Source organism: Falco cherrug, chromosome 8, assembly GCF_023634085.1.
Source record: "Falco cherrug isolate bFalChe1 chromosome 8, bFalChe1.pri, whole genome shotgun sequence".
Lineage (NCBI taxonomy): Eukaryota > Metazoa > Chordata > Aves > Falconiformes > Falconidae > Falco > Falco cherrug.
In genome coordinates this window covers 58,369,362-58,392,066 of record NC_073704.1, presented here as the reverse complement: position 1 = coordinate 58,392,066, position 22,705 = coordinate 58,369,362, and the positions used below count along the sequence as shown (strand labels likewise).

Here is a 22,705-nt window from a genome sequence, read left to right as displayed (position 1 = left end):
CAGGGGGAGAAGGTGGCTGAGTCCTGAACATCTTTATTTTCTGTAGGATTGGATATGTCTCGTCTGCTTTGGCTGCAAGTGACAGGACACTGAGTTACAAACTTCTGCCAGGTACTGTGTGACGGTTGTTATTTTCTAATCAAGTTCCTACTGCAGCCCATCAGAAACTAATAAACACAGTTTTTTCTTCAGTCTCCATTCACATATGATCCATTACCTTGGACTTCTGGGAATTCAACAGCTAGATAAGTGCTTTCTGTGGGAGAGGTATGCTTGGGTATACAATAAAAGTAGGAATAAAACGGTTGTGTAGAGTTAAATCATGACAACATAAAGAATGAACTTAGTTCTTTAAATCTGTAGAGGCAAGCACTTTTTTTGCTTTCTTCAACTTTAGTAAATGTCCAAAATTATTACAATATGCCCTTAAATTTGACACAGATCCACAAATTGTTTGCAAACTGTTCCCTTTGACCAGGTCTTGTGCTACCCATTACTCTTGCTGTTTGAAGGGCCATTTATAGTCCGTGGTATCATTAGTGAATCTGGACTGGAAGAAATCCAGACTAAATTATGTCTGGACTATTATGAAGGTGGTGAAAGAAATTGGCTATTTCAGATGGTTTCATGCTAGCAGTATTTATGAAACTATCTTTCTGTTTGTGCATTTGTGAGCTCTTTACTGTCTGTGACTGGCTCTGTGGAAGAAAAAAAGGCGTTTCTATGTATGTTTGTGGGTGTTGTATAATAGCACAATATATTTAGATGAGTCTCTGCTCTTATTCCTGTTTATGAATGTTCCTTTTCTTTTTTCTCTTGAACTTCTGATCCCGAGGGTTACTTGCAATGCGTAGGCTAAAATCTTCCCTACTCCATTGCAGTAGAAACACTCATTAATAGACTCATTAATAATCTCCAGCTGGATACTACCCAGGGAGACCTATGTGCTCTGAGTTAACATGTCTGTGGCTACCTCTGCCAAGTGGACATCTATTATTTTCTCACCTCAGCCACAGAAATGGCTCCCCTGACAGAAGCACTTTGCTATGCCACGATACCCAGAGATTGCTGAATATTCATTGTATCTGACTGCCGAAAGTGCTTCGCCAGCTTATGGTATTAGAGCCAAGATGTTTTACTACCTCTTGCCTTTTGCTTTCCTCAAAGTGCTGTGGCTTGTGTCGTCAGCTCAGTTAACTTTCTCATCTGAGTTCCTTCACTTGTGCTTTGCTTTGAGAAAGGTATCAGAGGGAAAAACTCTGATTTAGCCCTAGTGCTTTGATTCCATGAAAGTGAAATTTACAGCCCTCTTAGTTTGCTGGAAGATTGATTAAAGAAGACAAGTTTTGAACTTTGGTTCAAACAAGAGGTGGTTGTAATAGCTGTAATCTTCTGCTTTATATTTCCCCAGGTGAAGGGGGGAGGAAGTCTCTGTCATGGTGAAAATGAGGGATGTAGGTGGCCTGTGTTCAAACAGCAGCAGTCACAGGTCCTCTTTGAACCTCTCAAGATCACACGTGGCCATTTTGTGTTGCTTTAACTTAAAACTAGCCCACATGGCTTTGTGGACTTCTGGCCTGATTAAGGGTGAATGGCAGAAATGACCCTACAACTCCGTTGCAGGATCACAGTCTACAAACTCCATCTTCCAGCAAGGAGTACATCAGTTTCCTGGTATTTCCCAACCCATCATATTTGCTGCTGATTTAAGAATATAAAAATGGCTATACAGAGACAGTCTGCAGGTCCATCCATGCAGAGTATTGTCTGTGGTTAGCAGCAAACAATTAAAACAGGCAAACAACAACAAAAGTGTGTGGAACTGGCTGTATGCATAGTGAGCTTTCTTCTGTTCTGTAGAAGCAAATGCCAAATCCTTGTGGCCAAACAGCTGTGTACTCTTACAGGCTTATGCAAATTTACAAAATTCCACTTTTGACAAAATCCTCTTTTATTCACTGTCATTGTAAGAAAAGGGAAAAAAAAAACCCCAAACCCTTGAAATGCATCTTTGATCATTATGTAATTACTTGAGCATTTCTATTCATGTAGAAGATTACTTTAAAATGCAGTTTTTCCTTACAGCCGCCCTGCCTATGGTTGGAGAGGCTTAATTTCGATCCTTTCCTCTGGCTGAATGGGTTCAAACCTGCTTGAATTGTTTTACAGAAGACTTCCTCGCTAGTGAGGACGTAAGCAGAGTTTTCATCTGTGTGAACGAAGGTGAGAACTCCTGCCTCAGTAGTTGTACTTCATGTACAACACTTAAATATTCAGCAAGGGAGAAAGCATGCCTCTTCCCTGCGTCGGGCAGTCTGGCATATTATGGGCAGCCCAGATGCCACATCTGGAGAGCAAGAGCCCTGGGGCATTTGTGGCTTGCTTGGTGGTTTGATGTGTTCTTGAGAACTGCGACTTCAAATACCATTAAGTAGAAGAGGGAACTGAATCCCAGTCCTTTGCCTGCAGTCTGGAACATGAAAGAAAACAATGTTGTTAGCTTATTGTCTGATGTATGCAGCCTTTAATGCCTGCTTAAAGCGTATGGCTCGAGTCACTGATAACCTGATAGGCTGTGTCCACTGTTGTGTTAGTTCTTCTCTTTTATGAATTCTTTTGAAATTCAAGGGTGTGCCAAATGAATTTAGCACTTGCCGAGATGCCGAGAATTATTTAACTCTATGCAATTGTTAAGGCTCCATTGCATTGATCAAGGCATTTTTCACAGATTGCATAATGAGATTTGACTTTCTGCTTTTCCTTGTTCTGCAATTGATGTTTTCCCTCCTCAAAAGGAATTTAGATTAACAATAAATGTGGGGATGGAATGACAAATATGTCTTATTTCTTGCATACTTTGCAGAGATCCCTTCATGCAAGATTTTATGTGCAAGCAATACAGGGAGAAAGACGTACACAGAAAATTGTATCGGTGGTGGTAGTTATGTGGAGCTACTCTGTTTCATACTAGTTTAGACTGGGGCTCTCTTGTCAAGTTCTCTTGGCCTTACTGTTGTAAGAAGTTAATTCAGAACAATTCTGCTATATTTCACTCTCTGTAGATCCTGAAGTCAAACCTCTTCCACTGATGAAACCAACCATGTTTCCTATTTCTCAACTCGGTAGATACGCCTTCGTAGTTAGAAATGAAGTTATCTAGGATTTCAAAATACATTTTCCCTACACTTAAAAACTGCCTAACAGGTTGTTTATGGAAAATCTGTTCCAGCTATAGAAGCAGAATGGAATAAGCAATCTGTGTGTCTGGCAACAGGCCTCATAAAAATCCAGTTAAAGAACTGCATTCTCGAGTTACTTATTCAATGTTTGCCTTCGCTATATTTAGCCACACTTTGCAAAATAATAGGTTCATGTACTCTCTCTGCCAACAGTATTAATATTTCAACATTACACAGCTAAACCAGACTTCTTTATTTGTTTCAGTATTAATTCTTTCTATGCAGGTATTAGCTTTGTGGTGCTCTGTGGAGTGCCTGTAGTCTGGCTCACTTCAGGTTTCCTCTTGGACTGAGCTGGTCACTGGAGGGGATTGATGGTTTTGGTTTTCAATCATAGGCACATCACAAATACACCTTGGGTTACAAGCGATCTACAAGCTTGTCAAGTGACAACATAGTAATTCTCCTAAACTCAGATGGAGGAGGTATAACTGGAATAGGTAATGTCCGAGTCTGCATGTAAACTTGCACGGTATTTATGCACCCGTGATGATGGAAAAATAGACTAGATTTCTGTCCTTGCCTGTAGTTCAACTGGGTATTTTGCTGTGCAATCCTTTGACATATGGGTGTGCCGAGTAGTTCTTTTAATGACTTTTGGTAGCATGAAACCTTCCTAGGAGATCCCAAAGCTCTTAAAACAGTTAAATGCACATGCTAAATCCCACAGGCATGTATAAAACACAGCCGTGAAAGGGCTATCCCAGGGCATGATCTGCAACATAACGGCACTTTCCTTGACCCATGTGAAACATCAGTTACATCACCCTCCTTGCTTTATCCTTATTTACTGTGTGGCCAACCACTGAGCTTCTGCCCCCAAATCTTTTCAACTCAGTGGTGTCCCCTTTCTCTCCCAATTAAATCAGCTTGATCTGATGTTTTTGAGCCTTTTCTATGTCAGGTTTCTGTGGGTCATTCGGATGTGTCAAGTCCAGTCCCTACGTGACACTGAAGGCTCCAAGCGGTGCATCAGCCCTGAATAGCAGCAGAGGTCAGGAAATTACGGAGTCCTGCCTTGTTCAAATGTGGGAGCAAGATTAAGTTAGACATAGTGTATTCAAACAAAACTCTTCCTCGCAGTCATTAGTGGTGGCGTGGAACTTAAAGCCTACAGAGCAGCCAGAGGCATTTGCAGATCTGGTAGGTAGTTGATTTTACTTGCACATCAGGAGGTGGATGCCGGAGATCTGCATTTATTGCCTCCTTCCACAATGGATTTGGGTTATTTATCATGTTGAATTTTTTTTTTGGTGAAAAAATTCTGTTTCCTTTGATGCAAGAAAGTTCTCTGTATTAAAAGTAATTTCTGTTTCCCTGAGCATCCTGCCTATGTCCATCCAGTACACACCAGTAGAGGCCAGGACATAGGTTTGACTTAATGAGAACAGAAGCAGCTGCACCCCACGCTTAGACAGGCCCGGCTATCAGCATCGCTACCGATATGCGTATATAGGTATATATATATATATATATGTAGGTATTGCTACCTATATATATATATGTATATACCTATACTTTCATGCATACCTCGTGCATGAAGCAAGATGCAGGGAAACAGAGCAACACTGTGTGAAGGTAGAAACACGTTCTTAATTACTGGACCAGACTGAACGTGGAAATGGGCATGATTGATAAAAGTGGATAAGCTACCCAGTCAAAAAGAAAGACCGTGTTTGGGCTGCCTGGGGCCAGGCATCGGGAGGTTTAATTGTGTTTCAGGTTTCCATTTTAGTCACTTTACAGCATTGAAAATTTACTGCCATTATGTGACTCCTAAAATCCAAAATAATTTAGGATTACCTTTGGGATCAAGATGTTCTTAGATTTTCGGGTTTTTTCCATGGGTCAGAAATATTTAACTTCTGAAGGAGCAATGCCAAGCTTGTACCTTTTATAACTTGGTATATTTTAAACTAAATCACAACAGCTAAGCTATCTTTTTTTTTTTTTTTTTTTCTTTTCCCTCCTCATGCCAAATACAGGATTTTTCCTTCAAAAAGCATTTTCAAATAAAAGCTATTTCCCTTTACCAGTAAGGAATTAAGCCCCTGCAGGGATCCTTTGATTTCTTCGGTGTACTAAAGGTAGGGCACAGGGGATTTTTAATTTCATGGTTTGTTTGGTATTTTAGAAGCAGTGAACACTAGTGGTTAGATCAGCTGATAGTAAATCAGAAAGCAGGATATGTTGTGTAGCTTTTGTCCAGTCCTTTAAGTATTCTTTTGTATTATTAACCCCTTCTGACAGGATGTTATTTATACCCTACTTGAAAATGGGGATAAATCCTCACAAATGGCAAATTCACAAAAACTCAGCAGAAGATTAAAAGATTATGTGTAATGTAAAGTACAAAAATGAGAGGGGATGGACAAGATTTCCTCATGGACTGGTGCTACTAAACTGTTGCTCTAGCTCCAACTTGTTCAAATGCACTCCACGGGTGGATTGTTGTCTCTGAGGTTAACTGGGGACACTTGGACCATGCAAGTACCTCGTCTTATGAGGAAAAATGTCTTCTGCAAAGTGGGACGATGTGGATAAAGGGCTGTTCTGGGACTATGTGTTGTACTGGCATTTCCCATGTTGCATTTGCTTGCAGACAGCTAGAAGTCAATTCCAGGCTGGCAGTTTTCTTTGGTCCTAAATAAATCACCTGAAAAGCCAACATGTTTGTGGTGGTTGGTTGTTTTTGGTTATTTTCCCCTTCCCCCAAAACCCCCTCTGTGTGTGTAGTAGAATTGGAAAGAATTGTTGAATAACCACCAGTCATTAAAATCCCTTTCTTTGTGTGCTTCTATAGCCCCCATCCTAGAGGCTCTTGCTACCCACAACTGAAGTCACAGAGACTGTGGCTTCATGTCAGATGAAATTATCCATGATGCCATGGGCTGCTTTTAGAAACAATCCACTCTTCTTTGGGATGATCAAACTCCGTCCTGACAGTGGTCTAGAGAAGGGGATTTTTAGATGCCATAAACAATATAAATAACACTAGTCAAAAGAGGAGCAACAATTCTATGAAGAATTTAAAATTTATTCTGAATTTTCAGAATTAGATTCTAGTGAAAATTTCTGCAAAATTTTTAGCAAAAGCAAATGCTACTTTAATGGTTTTTATTTTCAGAAATAAGGTATGTCAGACATGGTATAATAATATTAATTCAAGACCAGGACTCTGACAATGATTTTGGCAGAAGGCTCTAGAAATCTTAATGAAAATTTAAACCAGAAAAATATAAAATGGTGGCAGTTTTCCAGAAGAAAATCGCCACCTTTTAACAGAAAATACTTTACCCATGCTGCTGCATACACTTATGTTCAAAATTCAACAATTATTTAGGCTTTTATTACACTCCATATTTTAATGACCAATTGACATTTAACTACCTTGTGATTACTAACGTATTTAATTAAGCTCTCTGTGTTCCTTCCTTAGTTGAAAAAAGGTTTCCCAGATACCATAACAAGACCATTTCATTTCCTTGTAGCAGGACTGAGTCTGTTGCTGTTGTATATTGAAAATCGACTTTATTCAGTGTTCCTATGTGAAATGAAATACAGAATAAATATTTACTAGGTATTAAAAATGTAATCTGGAAACTTTTGCTGCTTCCATCAGCACTCAGGGGGTCTGATTTCTCTCACTGACTTCATGCCACTGATTTCAAAGGAGTTGCTCCTCGCTCCTGTCTACGTGTGAGGAAAATGAAGTTCTTGCTTGTGCTGGGGAAGACGTCTTTAGATCTGGCCAGTAATGCTCCTGGCTTGTTCTCGGTCTGAACAAGGTCATTGAGGTAATGAAAGACCCGCTTCGAGCTTATGGGTGCTGTGTCCGGCACCGGCTGTCCCCGGTGCTTTGGGCGCACCTTGCTCTGGAGCTCTTTGGGGTGGCTGGCTGGGGATGGGCGATTGCCCAGTGCCCTGCCAGCTAGGGGACAGCCTTGCTTGTCACTGCACTGGACGTCGCCTGGCTCTGGCACAGCAGTAGTGATACCAGAATTGGTCCCAGGATTTACACCTGCCTATTTCAGAAGGAGGACCTTTAAATTTCAGAAGGAGGACCTTTAAGCCTGCAGATTCCCATGCACATGGAGGCTCAAACCTGGGCTCCTGAACTGCAGTCTGACCTCCAGGGCATCCCTCCAGCACTGAGATTGACACGTGGCTAATAGAGGATTATGACTTCAAAATGAGACTAAGCAGTGGGAGCAGATGAGTGTTTAAATAACAAAGAGTCTCTTCTTATGCAAATTTCCCAAGCAATAAAGAACAAAGAGAGGATCTCATCCCTCTCCTACCCTCTGAGAGGCTGGGAAGTGTAAACAAATTGCTCCTACACAGAAGGGGAGGGCTTTGCTTTTGCTGTGTGCTCTGCAAGAAAAGCAGAGGAGAGATGGTGAACATGAGCCTTCCCTGGGGTCTGGCTTGGAGGGAGGAGAAGCAAAGTAGGAGACAAGGCTGGGATGAACAGTCTAGTTCCAGCCTTCTCCCTCTCCTCCCTTCTTTGGTCAAAGCAGCACTAGATTTATTTGTTCACTTGCTGCCCTGGATAAAGCTTCCTTGCCTCCAAAATCAGAGGGCTGTGTAACTGCAGCAAGAAGCTTCCAGAATCCATAGCAATAATGAAAGAATAGGAAATATAAAAATTGGATTAAAAGGCATCTGCAGCTGTGGGAGAGCTTTCCCTCTCCATTAAACTGAAATAGCCACAGTGCAAAAGGAGGGTCAAGGTACCTGAGTGTCAGAACAGAACACAAAGCTCCGACAGCTTTCATGTCTTTGACAAAGACTGTAGTGAACAGTGTGACTGGCTTGTGCCCATGCCCGGGGCACAGGGTTAATGATGCCTGATGTACCATCCAGATCATCTTGAGTGGGGCGGGTCTGTGGTGGAAAGCTCTCTTCAGACGAATTGGTTTATAAACCTGGAGCCCTCTCATTCTCTGAGGGGCACTGGGCCCCTCGTTTCTTCCAGGACTGGTAGGAAATCGGCCTCTGAGGTAGCTAAAGCTTGGGCTGTTGCTGAAGATTTGAGCCAGGATTTACGTGTGTGAAAAATCTCTGTCGCAGCTGGGGATGTGCTGCTGGCCCTCCTCTCCCTTTCAGCATCCCTCCCTTCACCTCTGGCAGGAGGAGTTTTCTTCTAGGCTCTGCTCTGTCTATAGCCACTGGGTTTGGGGAAGGCTAAAGGGTCAGAATAAAACCACAAGGCAACAGCAACACTTTCTCCACCTCTGGGCATGACTAGTTTGACACTTATTCCTCAGGAAAGCTTTTATTCTAGCAAAGGACAGTGCTGTAAGTCAGTGCCCTCCCCACACTGCTGCTCTTCATTGGAAAACTTTCTGTACCTCCACCTGACAGAAAATCTCATCTGGCTGGACAACAGCTGATTAGCTTATCAGCTGCAAAACCAGCATCAACAATTCTGTTGATGGAGAAGGTGATAATCTACAAAGGCTTTTTCTCTGCATAGGGAATTTGGACTGAGATTTGATTTTTGGAAAGGAGCAGGAAGAAGTTACTTTCATAGTTGTAGAGCAGCATCCTGTGAACAGGCTGTTGGAATTCATGTGACCCTTCAAGTGCTTCAAAGTTGCAAATTTTCTGCATGGAGGTAGTGGGGAACTGTCCCTGCTCAAAGGTGCATGCCTGAACCGCAATACAGTTTTTTTTTGGAGCAAGCATTCTTATTTACTCTGTTTATAAAACCTCTAGCACAACGGGATTCTCTGCCTAGCCACCACGAAGATGTTACCTTTGTAAATATTCTTGCTGTTCTGCATGCATGCATTTGAAATGTTGCTGGGGTGGAGTGGCAAAATCAATCAGAGTTTCAGCAAAATCCATAGGCGGAGAGCTTCTGTGCTGCCAGTTCCCATGGGCATCCCAATCCCCCAGGCAGCTTTGATAATCTCAGCTTGTAATTATTATCAGTAAACATTTTACTGTTGGGAGCAGGTGAGTGTGGCTAGAAGGAACTGGCATATATCCAAGGAATTCTTATGCCACCTTATTATCATAGCAAGTGTAGTAGGGAACAGGCAGTGTGTTTTCTTATTGCATTTCACAGCCTTGGTGACTGAGACATAGAAAAGCCCATAGTCAAACCAGAAATCTCTGTCCATTTGGAAATTTGAATAGAAATGTCCCATATTCCAGGCCAGCACCCTAATGTACATCTTTCCTCTGTGTTGTCATGTATCAAGGAACAGAGGAATGATTTACGTAGGTCTTATTCACAGGGAGTATTGATGTTTCATTATTTTTCACCCCAAATTCCTACAAAATACTTTCTGAAATTTTTCCTTGTGGAAAATCAGGCATTTTTGAGTTTCCTTATTTTATTATTTTCTTTACAATCAAGTTTTCTTACCCTTTCTATGTTAACCCATGGTATTTCCAAATGTGGATTTGTTCTGTTGTAATCTTGATTTACAGTAAAACAATATTTTAATTCAATCTCATAATTTGCCCCAAAGAATAATCTTCAACAGAAGTTTTATTTGTAATTGATTTTGTGATGTTTTCATGTAAAAATAGAAAAGTGGAAGTGTTGCAAATAAGTGAAATGTCAGCGTTCCAAAATAACAGAAAAAATCCCAAAGCAAAAATTCAAAAAAATCCATTTTTTTCATTGTTTCAATAATATTGTGTCAGTTTAATAGAAAGCAGTTTCGTGTGAATAGCTTTCCCAAATCTTATCTGTTAGACAACATTAACTGCAACCTTTTCATCTAAGACCAGTAAAAACTAAACTCCCACAGAGTAGATACAAAAAAATTAGCAGAAATATTTTTATAGCAATAACCAGAAATTCACATACAAAGCTGTTGGTATGTAAAAGTTTTGAAACAGAGCAAAGATGAATATAAACAAGAAGACTGGTACTAGTACTTTTCTTTACCTTGTTCTGCCATCCCCTCACCTTGTAAATCACTTCATGAAACCTCATTCCTTCTGTTTTTGCAGCAATGAACCTGGTAGGAAAACTGAATAAAAATCAATTTAATACAACATGGCTAATTGTGTCCCACCTCGATTCCTCCACTGTTTTCAGCATCACAGTATCCGAGTGCCTTCCAGGAGTGCAGTGAACAGTGTGACTCACATCTGGCGCGTGTTTGTTCTCTCGCTCCCTCCTCGGGGGTAATTATTTTCAGTTGAGTGATTTGTTAGGAATTCTTTTTAAATATGTGCACACAGGATGCTAAATACTTGCTAGAAAAAGGCCAGGCCAAATAAATTTCTCCTGGAATGGAGGAAAACGAAGTTTATAGGGATTATTATGTCTCTTGAGAGTTAATACCATAGTAATTAGTTATTACCTGCACACAGGAGACGTAGCGCTGCTGACCACAGCTGCAGCGATCGCTTCAGCGTGGGTGGGTGTCATTGAACTTGGGGATAAAGGACCAAGACCCAGAGAGTGACCTGTGCTGGCAGAGAGATAAGCACTTGTATGTACTTGTGATGGCCCAGCACTACCGGCAGGAGCTGCTGCAGAGGGTTGGGATGCTTCAGGCATGATGGCAACTAAGATCAATCCACAGGGTCCCCTGCTGTCTCTTTGGAGCTCTTGAAGCCTCCTGGCGTCTCCTGTCCTCTGCCTGGCTGCATCATTACTTCCCAGTGGCATCAGGGCATTACAGGAAACGGCAGGCAATGTTTGTGTTAGAAGCTGTTGAGTATGCTTTGGTCATTGCCCTTGTTTCAGGTCTTCCATGAGCCATTTCCCCACTGGCATGTGCCCTGCTAGCAGATACGGGTGGCCTTTTTAGAGTAATCCAAATGCTGGAGTTAACAAGGTGCAGACATTAGGATCTATTAATCTGGTTTAAACTCCACTTACCTCTATTAGCCTAGTGGTCCCTAGAATGGGGTTGAATGGCCCTGTTTACTAAGGCTGTGTTTAGCTAGTAGAAAACACTGGGCTTGAGAATTTAAGGGGAATTTAGGATGGCTTTGTATGCTCTTCAGATGAGTTATGTTGTTAAAACAAAAACTCCCCAAAACCTGCTCCCCTCGCCCCCAATCCTTTAATTGGAAATACGGATGATTTACAATATTTACAATTATCCTGTATTTCCTAAATATTCCTTTAAGATGTTGAACTGCTGCCTGATTCCACTGTCACTGAATTGGATTCCTACCTATGCAAAGAATTTTGCTCCTTTCAAAAGGAAAGCACATTCCACCCAGAGATTTTGATGGCATATTTGAAAAAAAAAAAACAGGTGGGGGGGGGGAAAGGAAAATTTTTTTATTATTATTTATTTAAAGAAATACACAATATGTTTAAATGAAAATGTTTGCCCCTTACTTGGCATGAGTGGAGGAGCTCTGAAGCTGTGCCCTGGCTGGGAGGCAAATGTCACTCATAGAGTCTCACAAAGGAGTTAGTTTCCAGGTAGTTTTGTTCTCAGACTGTTCTCAGGTTATCCAGCATGCGATGTAGAAATAGAACTTGCTCCTCCTGAAGCGCTGTGTGTTGAGGGCATTGCACAGTAATGAACCCTGTGTATTTATGGCCCTGTGCAGGTTGTTTTGGCATTACCATTTGTAGCGCTTTGTCCCCAGCAGCTGTTGGCAGCTGTCTCCCCTTCGGGCAGCTGGAAGGGGTCCTCCGCTCTCCTGCAGGACTCCTGATTGTGATCAGCCATCATAGCTCTGCCTTGCTGATCCTGCACCTACCCAGAGGCACAGCTTGCCTGGGAAGAGTTTTCCTGTCTCCTTTCCACGTTTTCTAGAGAGGAAGCAAGGGAGTATGAGGGGGCACGCAAATGCAAGATCTGACGATGAGCATTTCGCTGCTCTGTGCCTCAGCATCTATAGCTGTAAAATGGGAGTAATATCTCCTTCACTGAGCTTCAGTGGGGTTCAATATGTGACTGTTCACAGGAGCAGATGCTACTGTAGAAATGGAATTGTTTTTGAGTGTTCAGTTACTTAATGGAATTATTTTGAGCATTCAGTTAATTAGTTGCTTTGAGTATTATCACTGCTTTGAATGGAATTTTGCTCCACACCTGTTTTTTTGTCCCTCATCCCTCTGGCAGCTTGGTTTCCCCATTGGCAAAAAAAAGTAAGCTGCTTGCTTACACTAGTATTTTGAGGGTAGAAATTGAAGGAATCATTTCTCACAAAATAAATACTTTGATTTGTAATAAGAATTATGGATAGGGTTAAACATTTACATGTAGTAGGGGTTTTTGAGGCTTGGGTGGTGTGTGTGGTCACTCGTGTTTATTTAGGCTACAAAACACATTGGGGTGATAATTTTTACTGACTTCTAAGTAAAGTCTTTTGACCCACTTAGCAGTGCAAGTTCTTCTCTGGGAAGCTTGCATCTGAGCAGCGTGTACTTCTGTAACAGGACAAATAATTGCATTCAGCAAGACTGGGTGTAAAAATATAATCAAAATGAAGAAGGTGAACTCTTTCTTATGTAGTCCTCTTGCCTTTCTTTATTCACCATCTGCTAGCTGCTGCTGTACCAAGCACCCATCTGGCTCTGTACCATTCTGCCTCTGGTCCAGAGAGCTGCTCTTGGTTCTCAGGAGGGCTCTAGGCTCTGAAGCACTACTTGAAACTGCTGTGGTGGTGGAGTTGTTCATGGCATTGCTTAAAATGAAGTCCCTGGTGCCTCTCTGTAGAGGAATTAAAGGTCACAGGGACCTCTTGGAAAGAGACAAGTAGCATGAAGAGATGGCACCGCTGTCCTTGCTGGGTTCTGTGAAACACTGGACATTTAACTTTAAAGCGATCTTGACTTCTGGGGTCTTTGCCCTAAAACGCGCTCTGTTCTTACCAGACACAAAGTGGACCAGTCACAGGAACACGCAGGATTCTGGCTGAGGCTGTTTCTTTTAAGGCTGAGTGGTTTCCAGGGGCAGGGGAAAGCACTGCTCCCTTTCTTCTGCTCTGCGACTTGCATGTGTTCACATGGACACTTCTATCCCTCATTGAGCTTTCCCAGCAACTGGAAATAGGCTAAAGGGGAAACTAAAATCAGGAGCTTAACCTCAAATGCCCTGCCAATGTGATACTTTTTGATAAAATCTTTTATAGATGTTATGAACAATAATTATGTTTCTTCAGGCTGTTGACTTTCCCATAAAAAACAACGCAGAGCAGTGTCCTTTCCTCGGAAATCTCAGAGGAAGTTTAAACACTCTGGGAGAAGCTTGTTCTCATCTAAGTATGATGGTTTTCTGACTAATTCAAATTTAATCTTATTCAGCTTCGTTGCTGTCAGGGTTCCTACTCAAAATAGAACCTTTCCATAGGTGAAAATCTCTAAATGCTGAGCTAGCAAGAGGCAGGCTTATGCCAGTTTTTTTAAATTATCACTCTATTTAAATTTCCACTTTAAAAATGAGTACAGGTTAATTTCAAGATGATATTTCTGTATGAATTGGCTTTTAGGCAAGGAGTTTCTTTTCTGCTTATGCTCTTCCCCCTCCTGTATCACCCTGTGCAAGCACCCTTTGGAATTCAGTGCGGCAGGATAACATGCAGCCAGTAACTGCTTCCAGGTTCACGGGAATCTTCAGTGCTGAGGTTGTGGTAGCCTCTCTGCAAGGCATCTAAAAGTAAATTATGTAACGTGATTCATTTTCTTCTCTTCAATATTTTTTTAAAAGATGATTTCACTATTTTCTGGTATCTTCTTCATAGAGATCTCTTCCTTTATTTTGTCCTCTGTGAAGTTTATGATTTGCTGTACTAGAAAATGTGATGTTTTGCAGAGAGGCTTGTTTTGTTAGACTCTATATGTTTCTCTGCTTCTATTGACACTGAAGATGTCAAAAAAAAAATAATCAGGGTGTTAGGAAAAGAGAGGTTATTTTCCTTGTACAGCAAAGGTGTTATCTTGAGTGAATTCTGGGGTCCCCTGGTCCAGGTCTTCTTGAGCCTGGGGCACGGTGGCTTTCCCAGCCCTGTCATTCTCCTTAGTTTGCTACCACGTCTCAGCTGTTGCTCAGCTTGCCTCGCTGGTGACATTATATCCAGTTGCTGGTGAGCTGAGTGTGAAGTCAAGGGAAACAAATAAAACTTGAATGAGTTGTATGATCTGGTTAAGTTGTCCCCAGGTAGCAAAGCTCTTATTTTCCTCCCTAGAAAAAGGGAGGAGGATGGAAGACAGAAGAAGCAATGATAGCTGCAAAGCTGAGTGGTTTTCCAAAGGATTCTGTGAGAGATCAGCTGCTTTGAGTAAAGAAAGCAGAAGCTGAGAATAATTTTGCTGTAAAACTGAGTTCTGTGCACTACCATGAAAAACTGTGATGCACTCTGATAAAAATCGTCACGTTTATTTCTCGGCATGCTTGGCTAGTAATGCACTGTTGTCTGTCCAGTCTCTATTGGCTTTGGGTTTTTTTGCATCATCCTTCCCTTGCTAGTAAATGACCTACAACATCCATAACGTTTTTCTGAAACAAATTGGGGATGAGCCTAGCTCAGGGAGCGTCCGGATCAGCAGTGATGTGCGCTGTGCAGTAGGAAGATGCTAGAAGCTGTCTTTCTGGTGCATTGGTTACCCAGGGAAGTGATTGAGTCACCAGCCCTGGAACTGTTTAAGAGACACGTAGATGTGATACTTAGGGGCATGGTTAAGTGGTGGACTTGGCTGTGTTAGGTTTATGGTTGGACTCAACGATCTTAAAGGTCTTTTCCAACCTAAATGATTGTATGATTGGTGTCCTGGGCTCGGCTTACAACTCTGAGCTTGATATGTGGGTCCAGACCCCCCTTTTTAAAAAAAAAAAGAATTCTTCTGTGTTCAGTAAGGGCTGAGCCTGCACTGTATTTTCTCTTCAGTGGGAGTATTAATAAATTCTCTCTTCTCCCTGGCCTCCAGTCCTGGTGGGACAAGTCAGATTTGGGTATCTCTGAAATTCTTCTCCCCTCTTCAAATGTGGTTTAAAATTTCCAAAATAATTTAAGAGGGATTGCTAATATATATGTGCTCAGCCACTCGCTTCACTAGGAAGTTAGGCTAAAAATATATTAAGATGCCTCTTTACTTGTGCAGCTGAGACCTTGGCTTGTACCTGTGAATCTGATGTGTGTTTTTTTTAAAAAAAATGTCCTGATTTTTCTTTCTAGGCCCTCCATGCTTTACTCTTATCGATGCTGTTGATCTGGGTTTGTTGTGTGGTCCTCTGCACTCTACCAAGATGCAAAGTTTGACTTCTCTGTTGCTTCTGATCACAGTCTTCTCCAGTGCATGAGATGCTCCTTCTGGTCCTGTCTGGTAAGTCTCCTTCATTTCGGATTCAAACCTTTCTTAAAATGTTATAGTATTTGTAAGAGTAGGTAGATCCAAGGGAAATCCACTGTAGAAATCGTAAAACAAAATGTTTTCCCCTTGTCCAACATTTTCTTCATTGAACTGAAGGGGAAAAAAAAAAAAAGAGTGTAATACTTGTTACCTTCTTGTGTGTAAAGCCTGAAACAAGCTGAGATGCCTAACTTCAATGCATTAAAAGTGTAGGTTAAAGCTCTAAAGAACTTGATTAAAATCTAGTGAGGTTACTCAAGTTTGTGAGAAAGATCAAAGTGAACGTATGTGAATTGCTTGCAAATCACCTTGTTCTCTGATGTCCTGGCAAAGCAGCAGCACTGCCCTGGCACCCTATCTGGAGTAGTCCTGGATGGTCAGGGCTGGCTGAAGTGATGGTTCCCTCCCTCCCTTCCTTATGTTTTTTCCTAAAGGCCATCTCAGATGGTCACCCAGCAAAGAGCATGTAGGCTTTTGACTGGAGGCAATTTCTTCTTGGTGTTGGATGTAGAAATACTGACTTGCTAAGTAAGGAGAACGTTGCGTGCTTGTCTGAGGTCAGTGTGTGATTTCTGCACATTTCCTGTATGTACGGTACTCGGAGCTGTAGGGAGCTACTAATGTGAATTATCTGGGCAGCTGCTATTGGGCTCATACAGCTATCATAGCTTCGCATAAATGTCTATCAAATAAGCCAAACTGTCATCACTGAAGAACACTCTGAGCCATTTCTCAAAGGGTCCAGAAATATCTCTTGGTTTGGATATCTAGGAAGCTGCTGGTTTTGCCCTGTTAATTTCTGAAGATGAGGGTTTTGTTTAAAGATTTTTAACAGCAGCAACACCTGGAACTCTGTTATGTTCAGTTGAAGTGGGAAAGATATTAACCTTGAGTGAGCAGAGTTTGCTTTTTAAAAAATTAATCAAAAGAGTATGTTTTGATACATTAAAAAATGCATGTCATAAAACTGCTGTCTCTGTGCCTGCCAAAGCCAAGAACTGTTCAGGCGTGGGAAAGAGCAAAGAGGAAAAAAACCCAATAAAAACTATCCAAGCCTAAAGGAAATATTAGGAAAAGAGAGGAAAGACAGCCACCTGGGATGCCCGTGAAACAGCTGATTTTAATCCCCTACTGGTGATACATGTTTCCTTAGAAAGGGAATTTATAAATAAAAGAAAAATTGCATGGAGAATGTGCTTGGTCACTATTTTTAACCCTCGGCTTGGGGCCAAAAGCTCTTCTTACAGGCAAGAAACAGTGCTCTCCTTCAGACAGCAGGAATTCTCCTTTCTCATGCACCTCTTCTGCAGAGCTGGTGGTGCTTTAGCGAAGGAGTCCTGGCTTCCAGTTTCATAGAAAGAAGGCAGCAATCGTCACAAACAAACGTGCACAAGGAGGTAGTACAATGGGAACTACTTAGGTTTGAGGAAAATCTTGTATCTGAGAGAAATTTGTAACTGATCAGAAAGGCTGGGAAGAGTTTGGAGCTTCGTGCTGCTGAGATAGAATTTGCAATAGCGTGGGGCTTATGAAAATCTTCAGCATTACAGCATTTGCCCTTATGCAGCTGTACGAGAGTTTGGACAGTGGCCAGGATGCCATCTGCAAGTGTCCAACAAAGTTCCAAACACTTTGTAGAATAGATATTGCTCTCCCTTCACTCCCCAACAACAGTTTCAGCCAAGTGGGAACGGAGGAGTTTTATAAGATTAGCAGGCTACAAGCAGTGAGCTAACCTTGTCTGCCTTCAAAGCCAGGGGTATAATCTCTAAATTAAATTTATGTGATTTATCACATCTAGGAAGAGTGGTGAAACAACCAGAAATACTAGAGGAGAAGGGGAGGCAAGATGATAGCCATTGGACTGAAGGGGTTTTCTCTCATCAGTGGTAAAACGCACAACTCAAACCACTGAAATGAGATTCATGCTGGGTCCCCAAACCAAATTTTTCTGAAACACAGAGGTATTTAATATATTACTATCAAAATGCAATATCTCAGGACAGCGACCCATCTGTTATCATGGAGGAATCAGATGGAAAGTGCATTAGAAGTTGGAATTCGTCCCTACTGGGAGAACTGCACTGAGTCACGGTGATGTATGGGATCTGTGCAAAGGGAAGAGAGAAAATACTGTCCCTATGATTTATGTATTGCATAATCACTGCCACTTTCCACAGCATTTCTGTTCTGTTGGCTGCAGCCAACAGCAAAGATAGTTTCCCTCTGACTCCTTTGCAGTCTGATTGTAGGGGTTTTAGTGGTGGAGGAGCTCTGTTAGGACAGTGGAAGTGTGTTTGAAAAGCAAGGAGGAACTAATACAAAAGACAAAGGCCAACAAAAGCTGACCTAAGAGAAGCAATAGCAGATTTGATGCCTTAATGTATAGAGTTGATACATGGAAGGATGGTTTCATTAAGCATCTCATGTGTTTCTTCTTCGCAGCCAGCTTTCATGGCACCCCATAACAGACATTGTGCAAATGTAAATCCATGGAGAACTAACAGGCAATTTGGGCTGTGCAAGACCAGGCTGCCTTCAGAATGGCATGGGCCTACAGCCAGGATCAGTCCAAGAGTCTAGAGAGCTAATGCCACATTTATGTCTGTATAGCTAAAGTAAGAACTAGACCCGGGACGGTTGAGTAAATCTAGTTTCCAGTAATGACAGATTAATAGGATAAGGGAAAGCCTGAAAACACTTTACCCTTTGCTCCCAACATGGTGCTGCCTAATGGCAGAGAGAGTATCTTCTCACTGACGTTGGACCCTGAAGCACGATGATGAGGTGCTTTTTCCTTCTGCAGCTGCAGAGCCTTTGGTGCTCACAATAAAACTCACCATCTTTCCTACCCCTGCACCATTGCTTTCCACTGCTACTTAGCTACCAGAGGTAGTTTGCCTTCATCCAGCTATAAGCCTCTCGCTTTACTTTGATTCTTATGTAACACCTACAGCTAAGACGGGAATAAAGCCACATCCTGAAAACTTACCCCACACCCTTTGCAAAGGGACTGATTAAAACTTACTTGTTATCCTTAGGAAATCTGGCTACCTCCTAAGGAAGAGCTATGAAATAGCTTCCCCGGTTCACCGCTGTGATCTTCTTAGGAATCCTATCATATTTCATTTTTATTATCTGTTATTAGAACTACTCAGGTGGCATATTGAAGAACTCTTGTCAAAAATGTAGCGTTGCTCTTTTATCAGGAATAAATAAAATCTATCTCATAACCTAACGATTCTTTCTGAAATTACTACAGAACCAGGCAAAGAGGAACTGAAGATAATGTATTTTTTTCATTTATTGCATTTAGTGTCCATCATCTTTCCTTGTATTTTTCCATCTTTTTTCAATACCCCCCCTCCCTCCTCGGGTATTTAAAGGCTAGTAAAGACCGTCTTGGTTTGGTTTGGTTTTGCTGAGTTTTGCTGGTTGGCTGAAGCTGGCAGATGGCCAGCCTCACATCCACATAGTCTCTCTTAATACCTGTTGGTGGGGTGCTGCTCCAGGGAGACACCTCATTAAATTCATGTTGGCAAATGTTTGTCACCTTCCCAGGAGCTCTGCGGTGATTAAGGTTGGGATTTTCCTTGCCTAACTTCATCTCTCTGAGCACGTTTGAGACAGATCCAGGATCCATGCTAACAGGCGCTTTCACAGGTATCCAGGATTACTTGCCTTCTAAGGTGCCTTTCTCCCTTTCTGCTGTTGAAGGAGCCTGGGTGACAAGCCTAGGTTACATACCTCATTTTTTTTACGCTTAAAATAAGACGAATTCTATCCTCCAATTCCTTCAAAGCTATTTACTTGATTTTTCTTGCCTGGTTGCCTCTGGCAAGAGGCTGTTTCAGATCAGTTCTTCCCTGCATGAAAAGATTCTTGCTCAATTCCTCCCAGGCTTGACCTTTCTTGAGCTTTTTCATTTATGCCACCTGCTTCCCACATTTGACATAACTCTAAAGAGAATTCATGAGATGGTACAAAACTATTTAGGGCTATGTTTTACCTCCCTCACCTCTGCATCTCCTCTCTCCCAACAGATACAGGTCATGTTAGCCCAGCGCTTCCGCGTGAGGTACCAAGCTGCTGAATCAGTCCTGTATTGCCTAAACTCCTTCTTCATGGCAGCATCCTTGGGGCCATGCTATTGCTTGTTCAGTGTGAGAGAGAGGAAGGACACGAGGAAATTCTTTTTCCTTGGCTGAGTCCCTCGTGCTGGAGGAACCTTAGTGCAGCTGAATGTCTCCAGAGATGCAAGAAGGTTGCTGAAGGCACTACAGTAACTCCATGAAGGAGATTTATGCCGAGTTTTATATGTTGGGAAGTTTTGGAAAAGTGGAATGGATTAATTGCACTTTTTTTTTCTTTTTTTTTTTTTTTTTTCTTCCCCCCAAACAAACTACAAACTTTTGAGAACTTTAGGCACACTGGAAAGGAGCTTGGAGGATTGGAGAGCAGCTTCCAAGCTACATATGCATTTTCCTTTTCTTTTTCTATCTAGTTACCCTGAAATTCTCTTCCCTGTTTTCAGATTGTTTCTTTAGCTTGGAAATCAGCATATTGTGGAAGGAAAGGCTGTAAAATCAGAGCATGGTTCAACGTTCCCTGAAAGGCACCGTGATAACATGCACTATAGTTTGTCCACTTTGGGGCTGGCTTTGCATAATTGTTTATCCAGCACTGTGTATTTGCATAACATGAGGCACGTTGGTCACAATCTCAGTTTACTGCTTGCTGAAAAGTAATTCTGTGCCTTTATGTGCTCTCAGGAGCTTTTACCTTAGGTACACACTGAGCCTGTGCACAGCAGTGTAAGGAAAGCTGATACAAAAGAGGTAAAGAGGGTGAGGTTTTTTTGGAGAAAAGGGACTGATGAAGAAATTGGGGAGAGGAGAAGCTGATAAAAATCCTGGGCTTGCTCAGATGCATGGAGAGAAATCAGTCTTTGCTTTGATATGAGGGATGGGGTAGGCCCATTCTGTCCCACTCCAGCTTGTCCCTCCACTGTCCTAGCCTGTCCCTGAGCCCCCCCGGGGTGAGGGCTGCACTGCAGCCACCTTGTTAGCTCTGTCCCTGCTGCTTCAGGAATCACCAGATGTATCTGCCAGAGCTAAGTGATCCTGTACTGAGAGGGGAAAAATATCCATTGTAAACCTCACCCAGAACATCAGTGATCTGGAAGAGCAAGTTTCAGGAAGCAGGTGAATGAATGATTTACCACAAGGTAGTTTTGACCCTTGCCAGGGTCATCTTAAACACCGTCTTTCTTTACGGCTGACTGTGCGTAGCGCTGAGAGACTGGTCACAAGGCAGTGATATACGTTTTGCCCATCTTACTCTCCATTACCTGGGATGTAGTGAGAGAGTTTCAGTCTTTGAAAACATATTAGGGAAAGCTTGAGAGGAAAGGAACTGTGCAGTCAGGGACGGTGCGCTCTGCTGGTGCAGTGTGGGCTAGGTGGCTTGTGCCAATTAGTGGAAATGGTTTATTTGGATTCTGCTTTATTTACTCATTGGGCTGATGCAGCTGTGGAGAGTCTGCTGGTTCCTCACCAGCAATGGATTTATATGTAGGCACATTCTGGTTAGTTCCCATAGAAAGAGGTAAAATAAAATAGTTTTTAATTTGGAGAGTTGTTAGCTGCTGCTCCCCAGGACAGGAGAGATTCCCTACTCCTTGGAGACTTTACATTAAAAGCTGATGTCTCACACCCCAGGTTCAGCCCACCAAACTTTGGTCCTGAAGCATCTACATTAACCTCCACACAACCTCCCCTTTCAGTCTGCAGCGTGTGAAAGGCACCTGCACTGGGCTGACCTCAGAGGAGCAAATCATCCTTTGGAGACATCTCTCTGCCCCAGCAAGGGCCCAGGATGACTAGTTACTATTTCCATTTTCAGCATCCCAGTTAAATGCCTCCAGTCCTGTGGGGTGAAGCTCTGTCTGTCTCCCAGTTAAACTACTGGTGTTTAATGAAGCCCCTCACTACAAGACAGACATTGAGGTGCTGGAGTGCATCCACAGAGGAGCAAAAGAGCTGGGGAAGGGTCTGGAACATGAATCTTATGAGTGGCTGAGGGAACTAGAGTTGCTCAGCCTGCAGAAAAGGACGATCGGGGGGACCTCATTGCTGTCTACAGCTGCTTGATAGGGGGGTGTAGGCAGGTGGGGGTCATTCTCCCAAGTTACAAGCAATAGGACCAGAGGAAACCGTGTCAGGTTATGCCAAGGGAGGTTTAGGTTGGATGTTAGGAAAAATTTCTTCACTGAAAGGGTTGTCAAGCACTGGAAGAGGCTGCCCAGGGAGGTGGTGGAGTCACCATCCCTGGAGGGATTTAAAAGATGTGTAGATGCAGCGCTTGGGGATGTGGTTTATGGTGGACTTGGTAGTGTTACGTTAATGGTTGGACTCCATGACTGTAAAGGTCTTTTCTAACCTAAACAATTCTATGACTCTGTGTGGGTTTTCCAGAGGCAGGAAGGGGGATCCTTATACTTTCCACCTTAGAAGGGAGGTGTCCCTTGTCCTGTGTTAACAGAGTGATGGCACCCTTTGTGCTGTAAGGACTTTAATTTCACGGTGAGAAAGTAGGAAAATGCTAGATTTTTGTCTGCGTGAAATCTTTGAATCTGCTGAATACTTACGAGGCAACAAAACTTGCAAAAAGCCTGGAAAGGGGCTGATTTACAACTGCTTTGTGGGCGTAATTTTCTTTGCTTACTTGTCCTAAGCTTTATTTGCTTTGGGAGAATATTACTGTGCGTGTTTCAGTGTGACATTTACAGTTTTCCTCATGCAAATTGGCCCAGCGGCAGCTCAGGGACAGCAGACCATGAACTTATCAGGGTTGGCAGGGAGAGTGTGCGGCGAAGTCAATACGGGGGTGTGATTTCTCCTCCCTGCAAGAAGGGAGCTGGATCGGTTGCTGTGCAAGGATGCTCTGGAGAGCTGATGCAGAATTATTTTCTTTTTGCTTCAGTTGCCCTTTTTCTCAGCAAAAATCAAACTAGTATTTTGGGGCCATGCTGCCCAGTTTCAAGCCTTGAGGCATTTTTTTCACCAAATGTGATGCTATTTACTTTATTATTTATCTGTCTGTTTGGGTATTTTTAAGAAAAGTTGTGAGAATATGTATTGTTCCTCCCTCCTCCTTCCCCAGACACTTTCACAAA

The 22,705-nt window shown here is 42.4% G+C and overlaps 1 long non-coding RNA gene across 5 annotated transcripts in view; it reads left to right on the top strand.

The window, feature by feature from the left end:
- The window catches only part of LOC114016255 (uncharacterized), a 196,239-nt gene that overhangs the window by 78,268 nt on the left and 95,266 nt on the right, over positions 1 to 22,705 (top strand). For all 5 annotated transcript variants that reach the window (XR_008733462.1, XR_003560617.2, XR_008733461.1 and 2 more), the window contains one exon: positions 15,354 to 15,501. This is a non-coding gene — a long non-coding RNA (uncharacterized LOC114016255). The remainder of the gene's footprint in view (positions 1 to 15,353; positions 15,502 to 22,705) is intronic.